The 14,616-nt window shown below is 37.1% G+C and overlaps 1 protein-coding gene across 2 annotated transcripts in view; it reads right to left on the reverse strand.

Annotated features, from left to right (window-relative positions):
* Nucleotides 1–14,502, reverse strand: part of prrc2c (proline-rich coiled-coil 2C) — a 41,823-nt gene extending 27,321 nt beyond the window's left edge. The window contains exon 1 of one of the 2 annotated variants that reach the window (XM_067417195.1): nt 14,104–14,502. The gene's annotated coding sequence lies outside the window, so the exon portion shown is untranslated. The remainder of the gene's footprint in view (nt 1–14,103) is intronic. The other variant, XM_067417196.1, reaches the window with a different exon arrangement.
* Between the last annotated feature and the right edge of the window lie 114 nt (nt 14,503–14,616).

Consider the following 14,616-nt stretch of genomic DNA (forward strand, 5'->3'; position numbering starts at 1 on the left):
TTGATGTGAAGGTCTAGCGTACTGGGGTTCTTTTTATACACACTTGAGACCTAATTGATCCATTATTAGTCACTGGTGAAGCTCATATGACAAGGTGACAACACTTATGTCTTTGCAAAAATTGACTCAATGGGCTTTACCAAGCTCTGAATATTAGAATACTTTTTGAAAGTTTAGTTCTTCACTGAAACCTTATCACAAAAGCTGGTGGGATTAAAATGAGCCATTTCTTGTAAAAAAATCTTGATTAGAAATATATTTCAGCGGCACTTTAGGTCAATTTGTACACAAGCAACAAGACTTTTGTCAGGGACTGTAGAACATTATCAATTTCTATTATTCAAATCAGTTAAATGGTTGTGGCTGCATTAACTAGATCAGCTGGAACCGGGAACACTTCCCATAGCACCTGATGTACTCGTTACATCATAAAAAGAATGGCATCTACGCTAATGTTAGTTCCTCTGTTTATCCCGGCTTTGTTCCTGAATATCTTAGTCATCAAATCATGGATTCAACTAATTCTGTCAAAAAGCGGATTCACTCAATAAGGACACATCTGCGTTTTGCTCAGACACACAATTACAGTGCTGTGACTTTGTTCTGAGCCATTTTCGTTGGGGAAATATAGTGAAAACAGGCAATATGGTGTCTAAAATGTAAGTCACTTAATATTAGTCTTGTTTACACCCCTACTCCCACTAGGGATTGAATGACAATTTAAGGTCGACATTTATGTGATGAAAGTAGAGTCAAAATACTCGCTGAGGACATCATTAATGAACAAATAAGTCTGATCCACGAGCTGAAACACAAATGCAGGTTTTTTATGCATAGATGGTAGGGCTGTAACGATACACCAAACCCACGATTCGGTTCGTATCACGATTTTTGACCCACGGTACGATACAAACCTCGATATGGGGGGGACAAAACAGTTTTATTCTGTACAGTATTCTGTAGCCTATTTTGCCATCAATACCATATATCTGTATGGTCAATAGGCTACTGCCGACCTTTGCGGTACCAATAGGCAATATATATTTAACATGAAGTATAGGGCCTCCTGTACATCAATACCAACAGAAGCGCCGCGTCAGACACGCTTCTGGTGTGCAAAGAAAGAGAAAACGCCACGCAGCCGCCCCGCGGATGACACGCAACAGAAACGCCACGCTCACACCACGTTGCCAGCCGGTTGGGGAAGCTTCTTGAAACACTTACGGCAAATTGTGTGGGTCTTGTCAACTACACGATTGCCATCCTTGTTCTCCACCGGGTAGCTGAAATGTTGCCATACTGCTGACTTAAAAGTTGGACCTGGACAGGAAGGTTAATTCTGGGAGTTGGAAAGGGTGTGTCGCGATTCTGCCTTCTCACATCGCGATACAGGTTCGTGGACCTGCGTATTGCGATTTCGATTTCATATCGCATATCGTTACAGCCCTAATAGATGGGATGCTCATTTCGGTTGATTTTCCCGACCGACAACTAATGCTCATTAATCAAATATTAACCGTTAACTGATAAGATTATAATATTGAATTGGCATTACATAAAAATACAATTGACGAGTGTCTGTGACCCGTTAAAAAGACTTTCATGTGTTTATTTTATTGTGCAAACAGCAGAACATACAGAACAGCTCAACAACAGAACCTAGATTCACACTAGAGCCCTGCATTTATGCCATTTTTTTTTTACATCATACCTAAACGCGGGCCGGGCTTCCGACCTTTTCGTTTTATATTTATTTTATTAAAGAAACAATGAGATGTGCTACACTGCATGGTGGAAACAACATGAGACCATAATAGCTTACACGACTGTCAAGACATGTCTTGCACAGGGTTAAAGAGTCCAGCAGCAGCACGCTTTTCTTTAGCGCAGCTCTACAGTTATGGCCTTTTTGCAACTGGTTCCTTCATTCGTTTTCTCTGACCAGGCATCTGTCTGATTACGAAATGACCAGGAGTTGGCGTAAATGCCTTCCGAGATTCCAAACAAACCAATTCAGAAGGTGGTCTAAAAGCATTTCAGACAAAACCGGACAAATGTAAATGTATCTGGCTGTTTAAACCACGCGTAAATTTTACTCCTGGCAAATAGTTTAAAAAAAATTCGGTGTGAAATAGGGCTGGGACAACGCGTCGATGTCATCGATGACGTCGACGCAAAAAATACGTCGACGCAAAATATGCGCGTCGATTTGTCAGACTCAAAATAAAGATGGTAGCGCCGGAGAGTAGTAGCAACCAAACATAATAAAGTATATTATGTAATTAAGTATATTATTTTTTATGTATATCTATGGTAGCAACATGAGTGGCTCCTCAGACTTTCAGAAGTGCAAGGCTTGCGGGTTGGCGCGCGGCGCGCACAGAGCACAGGTGCGCATGCACGTGTTTTGTTGTCACTGCTACATAAACAAATTTCTGCACACAGGAAGACAGATGTTACAATTAAGTTACGGTACCGACATCCAGTTATGGTGTCCCGCCTTTGTTTTACTGTCTATTAAAGTCTGCCGCGTTTAAGTTACGGTGTAGCCTGTGTACTGTCATACATGTTTTCATAATGCAGAATATTCACTCAGCGCGCTGTCAGGCAGTTTGGGGCTGCCCACGACTGTGTGCACTCGAATGCCGTGACAGCGTGAGCTCACGCATACAATCAGTAGTAACAGTTCGCAATTATATCCATATATCCTACCTTTTCTTGTAAACCCGATAAAATCCATGGCAATGAACGTCATCGGGGATGTTTAATCCACAAGCATTCTGAGAATTTTTCCTACTTGTCGTTCACATCAATCTAAAAGTTGTCCTTTTAGGCTATAGGCGATTTTCATTCAAAGATGTAAAAGTAATTAAGCTATGTAGCCTATTGTATCATTTTTTTTTTACTAGATAAAAACATTAAAAACATATTGCAATAAATAATTACTCTGTAGCCTATGAATGGGCAATCTGATCCAGTCAGCGCTGTCATTAGAGCGTGATAGCCAAACTTAACCCTTGATTAACCAGCGGCACTATTTGCTATTTATCTTATTCCAATCCCATGCATTTTTCATGATTTGTTATTTGTTCTATTTTTTATATCTTTGCATTATATATGCAAATGTTTACTCATTAGAAATAAGCTTATCTTGTTCATATAATTCAGTGTCACCTATCAACCTGTAAGTTTTGCTGCACAGCAATGAAGATACTCTTTACAAGACGTATTGTGTCCTTAATAATGGCATCAGAATGCAACCAAAGCACATGATGGTAATAAAAAGATGGCTATAAATAATTGTAAATCATCCAAAATAAATGCCATGATCATTAGATTTTATACAGGTGTTACTATATTGATTTTGTAAAAGGTGATCAGCAACCAAATATTGATAATATGGAAGTTTTTGCCTTGGCATGACTCCACATTTTTTGCAGACAATACAAAGGCAGAGTGCAGTAACTTTAAAATAGGGTGTGTGTGTGTGTATTTTGTTATGATTTTATTGAATGCATTGTTCTTGTATAGTCTTTTACTTTGGAATTTTAAGAGCAATAAACATATTTTGCAATGTTAAGGAATTAGTTTTTTTCATTCAGATAATTAAATCAACATGTATAAATTGCTATTAGGCAATTAATGGGGAGATAATTGATAATCGAATCTAGGGCTGCAACGATTCATCGAGTAACTCGAGTTAATCGAATCAAAAAAATCCTCGAGGCAAAATCATCTGCCTCGATGCTTCGCTTAGTCCATTTAACTACACACACATATTGCAGAAAGACATTTTTTGTGTAAGGACTCGGTGTATGAGCGGATTGCGGTTATATCCGCGGTTCAGGTGCGTAAACATCCCAAACATTGCAGGTGGATGAGAGAAATCGTTAATATGTTGATTTTAATAAAGACGCGGAACTCTCATATCACGCTAAAACGCAATGAATGCGTGTCGTTCTTTAACTTTCGTTTTCAGCTCATGTCGAGATCAAAGACCGCAATGCGAGAGAGAGAGAGAGAGAGCGGCCGGGCATCAGCACTGGTAATATCATTTAGTATCGCTGTTTTTAAATGAAGAAAACTGTGTGTTGAGCTTCAGGATCCGACGCTGAACATTTAAGTTTCATTTGCGGCAGTTCACGCGTCAGCTGAGGAGATAAGCAACTCCAAACACACGAACTCGATGGAGTTTGCAGCTTTGCACATGGATCACCGTCATTGTGATGTGTGTGAAATCTTTAATGAGACTTTATATATCCTACCTGATAATATCTTCGAAAAAAATGCACCATTAGATGTTCTCAATACTAGGCGCAACATCAGAACAAGCTGTAACACGCGCGCGCGCGCGCGTGTGTGTGATGAGCAGCGCTCGTGCTTTCAGAGCTCAGAGCGGCGTGCTTTCATTGATTTGTGTAATTTAAATATCACACTTTAATCATATTTATAGCTACTAACTTAAAACAAGCTGTGTTACAATGATGAATGATTAGCTCAAAAGATCAGCATGCGTGATGTACTTTAACGGAATTAAACATATCTCGCGTTTGATCACGTTCTAGCGGTTATTCCTTTGTGTGATGTATAGGTTGTCGACCCTGGTTTATGTAAATAAGTGTTTTTGTTTTGTTTAGCAACCTTCTTCAGTGTAGCTAATATGTGACGATAGCATCGCGCTTAACACGGAGGATTTGAAGTTGTGACTACCGGGTGCAGGTGGATGGTTTGCTTCTAACAGCTGATTCGGTGACGATAGAGCTGATCCGCACATCTCTTCTTCCAAGTTAACCTGTCCAATATGTTTTGCTTCAGTAAAGGAGTAAATAAGACAGTAAATGCTTATGTCATGCCTGAGCTGAAGCTGAAACATGAAAGTTAAGTTGCACAACATAAATACAATGTTTAGTTATTTATATTACTTATAGAATATTTATAGGCCTAGAATATTAGAATATTTATATTATATAGAATTTATAGAATATTTATATTATTTATATTGGCATTATTGTTATTTATATTACTACTATTTAGATTTATTGGTTGTAGGTTTAGTTTTAGATTGAACCATGTTTACCTTTTTAAAGTAATTTGAAATAGATTTGTATTTAATATAATATGGCAATTGTATGCATTAAAATTGTTTAGTTTCACAGTTATTAATGTATGCAATTTCAGCAATAAAACTAAATTTTTCTAAAAAGAAAACAAATTAGATGTTAATTTTAAGATACCCGTCTTATTGTCTCTTATTGCTCTTTAATAAAGAAAAAGTAATTATTACCCGATTAATCGATTAATCGATTGATTAAGTGGTAGATTAATCGATTACAAAAAGAATCGATAGCTGCAGCCCTAATCGAATCGAATCGTAACCGAATCGGACAGAGAAAAAATAATCGTTAGATTAATCGATGCATCGAAAAAATAATCGCTAGATTAATCGTTAAAAAAATAATCGTTTATCCCAGCCCTAGTGTGAAAGCGTGTTATGTTGCAGTCAGATAGATATGGTGCTGCAACACACATCACTGCAGTTGAGTAAAGAAAGCCAACGCAAATGGCAGTAAATGAAACTTAAAATAAGTCTTAGTTACTCAAAAACACAAGATCATCAATCAAAATTAATAAGTGATCTTACCAGTGCTTAGGTCAATCTCTCATATTGCGGTCTTTGAATTTGAAATGAGCTGCTGAATAAAATGCATCTTGAATCTTTTGCTTTTGTTGGTGTGAACTCCATTAAATAGTGCAAGGATTGAAGATCTGATTTATAGGCTATTCATTTTGCGGAGGTTTAAAGTAGCTATAAGACAAACTACATGTTCTTTTATTATTATTTTTTTATTTGTTTGTTTAGCTTGCGAGCGCCGTTGAGTTGTAGTATCAGCCTCAGCTCGTCAATTTTTTTTTTACTGTGGAAGTAACATTATATCAGGCTAAATTAACACTGTGATGCTTGAAGTGTTATATCTATGGATTTTATTATAGGCAAGACAAGTCAAGAGTTGTCTCTGAGAGGCTAAATTGATTAAACTTGTGGTTAACTCACTGTCGGCCGCTGGTCAAGATTTTTTTTTTTTTAATTCTCTTTACAATGGTTTATATTTTTATTTTTACACAATGTGTTCTTTTTCTTATGCATTTGTTATCCTTTTTTATTTTATTTCTATGTAAAGCACTTTGAATTGCCATTGTGTATGAAATGTGCAATATAAATAAACTTGCCTTGCCTTGCTCGCTTGGTTGTCACTTAAAAAAAATAAAACTTTAATTTAACAAACAAAAAAAATAGCTCTAAACATTTTTCTAAATTAAGTTAAATAAACAAAATGAAATAACTACTTTGGCATTAAAAACAAAACTGAACTATTTTAATGGCTGCAACAATGTAAGCCAAAAAAAACAACAACAAAAAAACAGCCTCCAGTCAGACTCGGGCCGAGATTTTTGATAAGATGTCGGACAAAACCACACAATGAAAAGCATTAACCCTCTGGTTCTCTTCGTTTAGGTGTTGCATTGGTTGTCTTCCCAGTCATAAGTGACCGGATACCTAAAAATTAAACTTCCTCCACCCAAGTTAAACCAATGCAAATTATTTTTCTTCAATAATTTTTTATTCTTTTTAATTTTGAGATTATTTGATGGTATTTTTTTTTAAATGTATGCAATAATAATTATTGTCTATTTTTGCCATTTAAAATTATAAAATATTTTATTTTTTAATTTTTTTTATTTATTGTAGTATTTTAGGTTAAAATAGAGACTAGGGGCCAGATCTTTGTACCTTGCTTAATACATCCGAGATGATTTGACAGATCCCAGATCTTTTAATCCTGATAATTGATCTCTGGCTAATTTGGTTCTTCAAACTAATTTGCAGATTGGATTAATATATCTGGATTAAATTATCTGAGATCACTGCTCGTGCCTGTGTTCCCTGAAGAGGGCATATGCATCTATACGTGAAACCATGATCAGCAATGCAGCGATTGGCTGGCGTCAAAACAACGTAATGACATCATAAAAAAAGCCCCCTGGCAAAAAACTTGTCAAAGAAAAAAAAAAAATCCTTTATAAGGACCTTTATAAGGAAACAGACAAACGAACAAACCAATATAAAAGTTAGATCAATTAAATGTGCACTGTTATGATGAACATGATTACTAGAATTTATATTCACGATTTTATAATATTTGTACACACTTTACATTTTGATTTCAATGTTGTAATTTTATTTTTAATTCAATTTGAAGCAGATTTGTTATGTGAGAATATTAAAGTTTCTCAACAGTCAAGATCAAATTATCTGGATCTCTTGCGCTGCATCAAGCCACTCCCATAATATCCGTCATGACTCACATTAATGCACGACAAAGATTAACTGCACATTTGGAAAAATAGATGCATTCAATATAAAAATAGATCTCTCTTCTATAATACTTGGTATGAAAACAACATTGTGTTAGTTAAACAACTTTTAAATTCAAACTGTATTTTATTATCTTATAGTGAATTTTTGAATAAATTTGAGTTTCCAGTTACACCAAAAGAGTATGCTGTTGTATTTGGTACCATACCTCAACAAGTTATACAATTTGTAAGAGCGTGTGGAAGTGATCCTTCTGAGGCAGTATATGTTCAAGACAGCATGTTTTTAGGAGACATTGACATTCTGAAACACAGTTGTACTAATAAACATATTAGGGATATTATAACAGGTGAAACAGCTACTCATAAAAGTTTATATTGGAAGTGTATTAAGTAATATATACTGGAATAAAGCTTGGTGTATTTGTGAAGCATACTGCTTAAATAATAAAGTAAAAGAAGTTACATTTAAAATTTTACATGGTATATATCAAGGATGGAAATAAACTTTTTTGTTTGGATTTTTAAAATCTACCAGCCACTCCATGTTTTTACCAGCCACTTTCTTGTTTTTAACCGACAATGTGTAACTGCATGTGAAAAATTAATACTACTATTTAATCTCAAGTCTCAATGAAATACTGACATTTTCTCTATCTCTCTTATACACACACAAACCATGAACTGATATACATTTCATTAAATGAGTAGGGCTCTGTGCGCATTTTTTTTTAAATGGATGTGGCTTGGATGATTCGTGATCTTTTATGGCTTCCAGTTTTAGGTTTTTAGTCCCAACAATGAAACTACTAGTATAAAAATTCTTGGCCGAAACCAAAACACCAAAAGAAATTATGCTAACTATTAGTTAGCAAACATAGTCTGAATATGCCTCAAGTGAACGTTATACAGTCGAGAAAGAAGAGCATATCCCTGTACTAGGTCTTAAAGGGGCAGTAGCCTTTACTGCTGTCTGTTTAATGTCAAACAAAAGGACATCACTCACTGCTCTTGAATAGCTTTTGTAAGTTTAATAAGGAGTAATCTTTCATTTAAACAGTTAAATATGCAGTTATTTTACATTTGATTGCTTTATTCAATTTCTGTACCTTTCTGCAGGCCAGTAGACCTGTACATTATTATTTAATGTACACATGAGTGAGGTCGAGTTAAACATTTTAGTTTGAATTTTATTTTATACTGTGGGTTGTTGCAATGTGCTAAATAAATATATGCATAATTTGTAATTGATTTATTATTTGAAACTTTAATATTAATTAATGCAATTGCAATGCCTTGATTTTTAGTAAAGTTACACAGTCATAGCATTAGCCATAAATGCAATGGATAATTGGCATAATTTCTTTTGGTGTTTCGGTTTCAGCCAATAATTTTTATTTTGGTGCATCCCTACCGACAATGTTCTGCTCGGTATGTCGTCAACACGCTTCAGGAGATGCCAAAACTAGTAGTTTCATTGTTGGTACTAAAAACCTAAAACTGGAAGCCATAAAAGACCACAAATCATCCAAATGCCACATCCAGGTAAAAAAACAAACAAAAAAAGCACAGAGCCCTACTCATTTAATGAATTGTATATCAGTTCATGGTTTGTGTGTGTATAAGAGTGAAAGAAAAAATGTCAGTATTTCATTGAGATTTGAGATTAAATAAACAGCTTTAGTATTGTAGAGCTTGTAGTATTAATTTTCATGTGCAGTTACACGTTGTAGGTTATAAACAAGAAAGTGGCTGGTTAAAACATGGAGTGGCTGGTAGATTTTGAAATCTACCAGCCACAGTGGCCGGTGGACAAAAAAGTTAATTTCCATCCCTGATGGACATGTTGACATACTTTTTGTGTGAGTTTGTCCATTTAAGCGCAAGACTTGAAAGAGAACTCAATATTTGTGCGCTGTGAGACAAGTGCGCGTTCTCGGATGATGCGCAGTGACGGATCTTCTTTCAGCACGCGCGAGTTTGTATTCACGTCTTCTGGTACTACATCCGGGTAATGACGGCGAAAACGACTGGTCATATTCGGACATACAGCCGCACTCGCATGCATTGAACAAAAATTACATAGAGGGGAAACAGTATGCTATTTTTATTTTTTAAATAAAACAATGAATAATAAGTTCTGTTGTCATATTAATCATATTCTCTGTTTTTTTTGTTTGTTTGTTTTTTTAACCATGGTATCGATTTAGTAACGGTATCGAGGTATTCTAGTCTGGTATCGTATCGAAGTCATAATTTTGGTATCGTGAAAACACTGTTTTGAAATATTAAACCTTTCAATACAGAACGAAATATTATGTAGCCTATTTTGCCGTCAATACCATAGATATGTATGGTCAAAAGGCTACTGCAGACGTTGTCTTTGCTGTAGCAATATATTTATATTTTACATGAAGTATAGGGCTTCCCTGTACATCAATAGAAGCAGCAGCGCTGCGTCAGACCCGCTTCTGGTGTGCAAAGAGAGAAAACGCCAGGCAGTCGCCCCGCGACTGACACGCAACAGAAACGCCATGCTCACGCCATGCTTGCAGTGTGTCTTCAGCCTAAGTGTGAAGCAGTGAGTTTTAGTTATCAAGAAATTCAGTTTCTAAACTATTTTATTGATAAATCAGAGAACAGTGTTGGCAATACAATTCCACGCTTCGGAATGATTCTGTGCAGCATGCGTTCTCTGCGTGATGTGCGTGTTTTACAATCAGAGACTGTAACTTTTTTTTTAAAAAGCGCATGCATTTAGCCCATTACGATGTCATTTGTTCTATAAAGTAAGGGATGATAGTGTTGAGGATTTACCTAATGCTGTGTTCACACCGCACGCGAATGACGCGATTCGCGCGAGTGATTTACATGTTAAGTCAATGCAGAGACGCGAATAGGCATTCTGCGGTGCGAATGGCGCGATTCGCGCGGCAATGATCACGCGACTTGAGCGTTTTAAACGCGTGATTCGCGCGAATCGCTCAAGTTGAAAAATCTGAAATTTGGCGGATATTCGCGCCGCGTTAACCAATGATAAGCCTGCTTACTGCTGTCACGTGGTGAAGTGACGGATGGGAAACCCATAGGGGGGTATGAAATATTATGAAAATACCCTTAATGGCTTGAACTCAAATACACCATATTTTGCTGCAGTCGTGTTTGTTGTTGTCATGTTTAATCAAAGCGTCTCTATCTTCTGTTTACACCACGTTAGCTTCATATCATGGATTTCCTGATAACTAACGTCAATTACTTCTCTGAGGCAAATGTGGGGGTTCCGCTCGAGGGCGCCCTCTGGATTACAGTATGAATTAAAAACTTTTGGGTTATCAATAATAAGAAACATAATAAAATTAAGTTCTTAACTTAAAAAAATAATACATTTATTGGACAATCCATGTTTTTCTTCAATGTACAGGAGTTTTTTCCCCCACAGTGGATGCACAAGAGGTTCATATTTCATATTAAAGACAGACTTTAAGAAATTGATACCACAGATAAACAACACACACAGAGCCTTTTTTTTATTTTTACAATAACTCCTTCGGCTTAGACCTTTCTAATGTTTTTTAGTCATAGGCTGTATGCATATTAATAGGTAACCCAGCAGTTTTTTTTATTTTCTTAACTTTTCTTTTTTTGTAAAATAAGTTCTGTAAAATATTACAAAAATAATAATAATTAGTATTATATTGTTATATTTATTCTGATATACTCTTTTTATTTGTAATTATGAAACTGTTATTGTAATGGTAATATTTCTTATTTTAAAAAAATATCATTATTATTAGTCACATTAATATAAAAACACAACATGTTATATACACACTTTTCATTTGTAAAAAAAAAATAACAATCGCAATTTTACCCAGAATAATCGCAATTATATATTTTCCCCAAATCGTGCAGCCCTAAATCATGCCTAATTAAATATATAAAGTGCATAAAACTGAACATATCGTGTAAAACACCTCCACAAATACAAACAAAGAAAAAGTCACATGACAAGACAGGTGTAATGAAAGTGAAAGCAATCATCTTTTACTTTGGATACTGAGACAAACGAGACTGGGTAAACCCAGCCTGATCTGCTGGCGATTTGATTTCGCCCGGCAACTCAGTCTGGAAACCAGTACATTCATTTCTACTGCTGCTGTTACACCTTTACGGGAACCAATCACAGACTGGCTTATCCACCTGGCACGCTATTGGTGGGTTTAACACGATGACAGCCTGTTGATCACGCCTCTTGTGGTCTGACTGGTTGAAGGACAATCCGAATTGCATTCGGAGTCATTCAAATAATGCACGTTGATCCCGCCTCTTGTGCAGTAGAAAATACAGAGCAGACTCCCCAGACCAATGTTCAATTTTAAATTAAGCTTGGTCTGGTGATAGCCAGACAAGGGTCAAATACTTCAATGAGGAGAACTTGTGCAGCTTCACCAGTTAAATACCAACTTCCCCTCAATCCAGACCTCAAGATACTTCATCAATACAGCTGTCTAGTCAGTGTATTGTGGAGGGAGGAAAGGTTACAGAGGTAGCTAAACAACCAACGGGGCTGTGCAAAGGCTAGGGTATCATTCAATATGCCTCTTTATTTCATACTGCCAGGACAGGAGACTGAGACAGATGACTGGATAAAACCCCCTAAAGCGCACGAGTCATATTAGGGATGTCTAGGACCAAAATGGTTAAGGCTGGAAACCGTGCCTTTTAAGTAACAAATTCCAGGCTTGTGACACATTTTACTTGCGTTGTAAACAGAGGAACACTAACATACAGCTGGGTGTAGGCCAGTACAAGCAATGAAGAACATGGTCTGAAATAGTGAGAGTCACTGGAGGTTTCAATTAAAACGTCTTTATTCTTTCAACCCCAACCTCTGACATCCAATCACACCCCCATAACCTGGCCATCTGCCTCCCAAATGCACAAGCCAATTGCTGCTTTCCGTTGATATTCCCAAATGAGCATCCAAGCAATCACTGCACGTGCACAGAGCCGCAGCCCCTGAGGGATGAGTAAAGTCAATATCCTTTCAATAAATTGGCGAGGGGCATTCTTAAAGCAACGAAGAAAGCACTCTAGTATAAAACCTCACAGCTCAAACAGATCTGCAGTTACCAGGAAGCTTCAAAACATTCACTTGATCCGCTGTTCATGTGGCTTCATTCTTTTCTTTTCTAAAAACAACCTTCAAGGCTGGTCTTGTTTCAACTAATGGTGTCCTTGGTGGCATTTCTCCTTATGAATATGTAAAGTTGTTTAAATTAAATGATCAAGTCTTCCACCACTGACGCTCACAAGCATCTTCCCTCCTGCTGCCACTGTGATGAATCAAATCTGACTTATTCCCTTTTCTGTTGAAAGACTCTGTTGTGCTTGACCCCAAAATAGCTTCTGACTTGCTCAGTTTAATACCGTTTTCACAAAATCTCACGGATCTAGTTTCAAGGCCCACAAAACAACATGCATACAGAAGAAATGAGTAATTTGTGATGTGGCTAAATGCACAAAAGAATGTCTATTAAGATAGACGCTATAGGCAAATTTTACATTTAACTCTGTAGAGCCTGACATTTGAAACAGTTGTAGAGGACTTCCCTATTCTCATAGAATTAAAATTCAGCTTAGCTGTTGACAGTGGAGTGAACAGGCCTTTATTGATATTTAAAATATGTTTTATGAAAAATGTCTGTAGATTTTATTGTGGAGTCAGAATATAATGCAATAAAAATACAAATGAAGATAGAGAGATGTACATATTAAAGTTTCTTAAAAACAAAAAAAAGTTGTATCATGTTTTTTTCTAAACACAAAAATGGTGTATGGATAATCAAGCACAGTCCAGCAAATGTTAAATGCTAATTTAGTCAGTAAAATGTTAATTATCTTAAAAATTACTAACAATATAAAAGTACTTCTTAAGTTTCCCTCTTTAAATATTTTGCAGCAAAAGACACAAACGACTTGAACATAGCGATTTTACAATTAGTGTAAAAGGGCTTGTTAACAGGTTTCTGCACAAAATTTGTTGATAATTTAAAAAGGATTTTGTGCATGAAATATGACAGATGAATTCATAGGGTTAAATCACATGCATATGCTCAACATGATGGAGAATAAGCATGAAGCAAAACTGTGTGCGTCTTGCATGTGGTAAAGTGGAAGTTGTGGCTGCTCGTTTGCATGCACTGATTTTAATATTTTGTTTGATGTATCTGTAATTGTCATGTGAGCCATCACCTTTGGCTAACCTACCTCTGCACAACCAAGAATAGGACACTGGATAACTAGTGCCTTCCTCAGGTCTGCGAGCTTGCCTTTCAGCTTTAAAATGCAACAATATGACTATCGAGTTGAGGTTTTATGAATGCAACACACTTAGGATGTAACAAATCAAACTATTTCCGAAATACCACAAATTGTACCTGCAAAATGAGTCATTTGTTGAAATGGGCTGGTCAACTGGGCCCTGTGAGGTGGCCTCCAAACCCTCCACTCATCACCAAATTCTGGTTCTGGCCATCATCTTTTCGCAATTTTAACACTAAACCTGCCCATATTATTGCTGACCTTTGTGAGAAATTAAGAAAACTGGTTTTGGGTTGCGTGATTTCTCGTTGCTCATGGCAATGCTAACATTAGCTAACGTTAGACTCAATCTTTTCTCTTCACACACCACTGCAGCAGCAGCACATTGATAGACCGTTAACATACCTGTCTCCGCCGGTCCCGTCGCTCTCTTCAGGTAACGTTATATCGTTTATTCTGTCCAGAAGGTCTGAGTCCTGGCCCTTTGTATTGTGTTTGAGCGTGCGTGTGTGTGTATGTGTGAGAGAGGCCGGCTGTGGATTACAAAAGCTCGTGCTATGCTAGTCCCAGCTAGCCGAGCGGTTAGCGACCCACAAAACCTCCTCCAAAAAAGAGAGAGAAGCACTTATCTCCCTCTCTCTGTCGTTTTCTTTCTCTTTATCGCGCTCTCTCTCTGGTCGCGCCGCCTGTGTGAGGTGAGCAGTAACGGGCGGTTGGCGGTGTCTCGTGCGCTCGAGAGAGGGCCCCGCTCGCGCCGCGGCCTGTCGCACAATCAAAGATGGCAGAGCGCCAATCCACGAGAGCCTGACGTCACCGCGTACAGGCGCTGCGCAGCGTCAGCGGCTGAAGAAGCGCCTTTAACAAAGACACAGCAGATGGCGCCCTTTATACTTGTTGAAAGGAGCCTAGCTAAATGTT

Source organism: Pseudorasbora parva, chromosome 15 (genome assembly GCF_024679245.1).
Source record: "Pseudorasbora parva isolate DD20220531a chromosome 15, ASM2467924v1, whole genome shotgun sequence".
Taxonomy (NCBI): domain Eukaryota; kingdom Metazoa; phylum Chordata; class Actinopteri; order Cypriniformes; family Gobionidae; genus Pseudorasbora; species Pseudorasbora parva.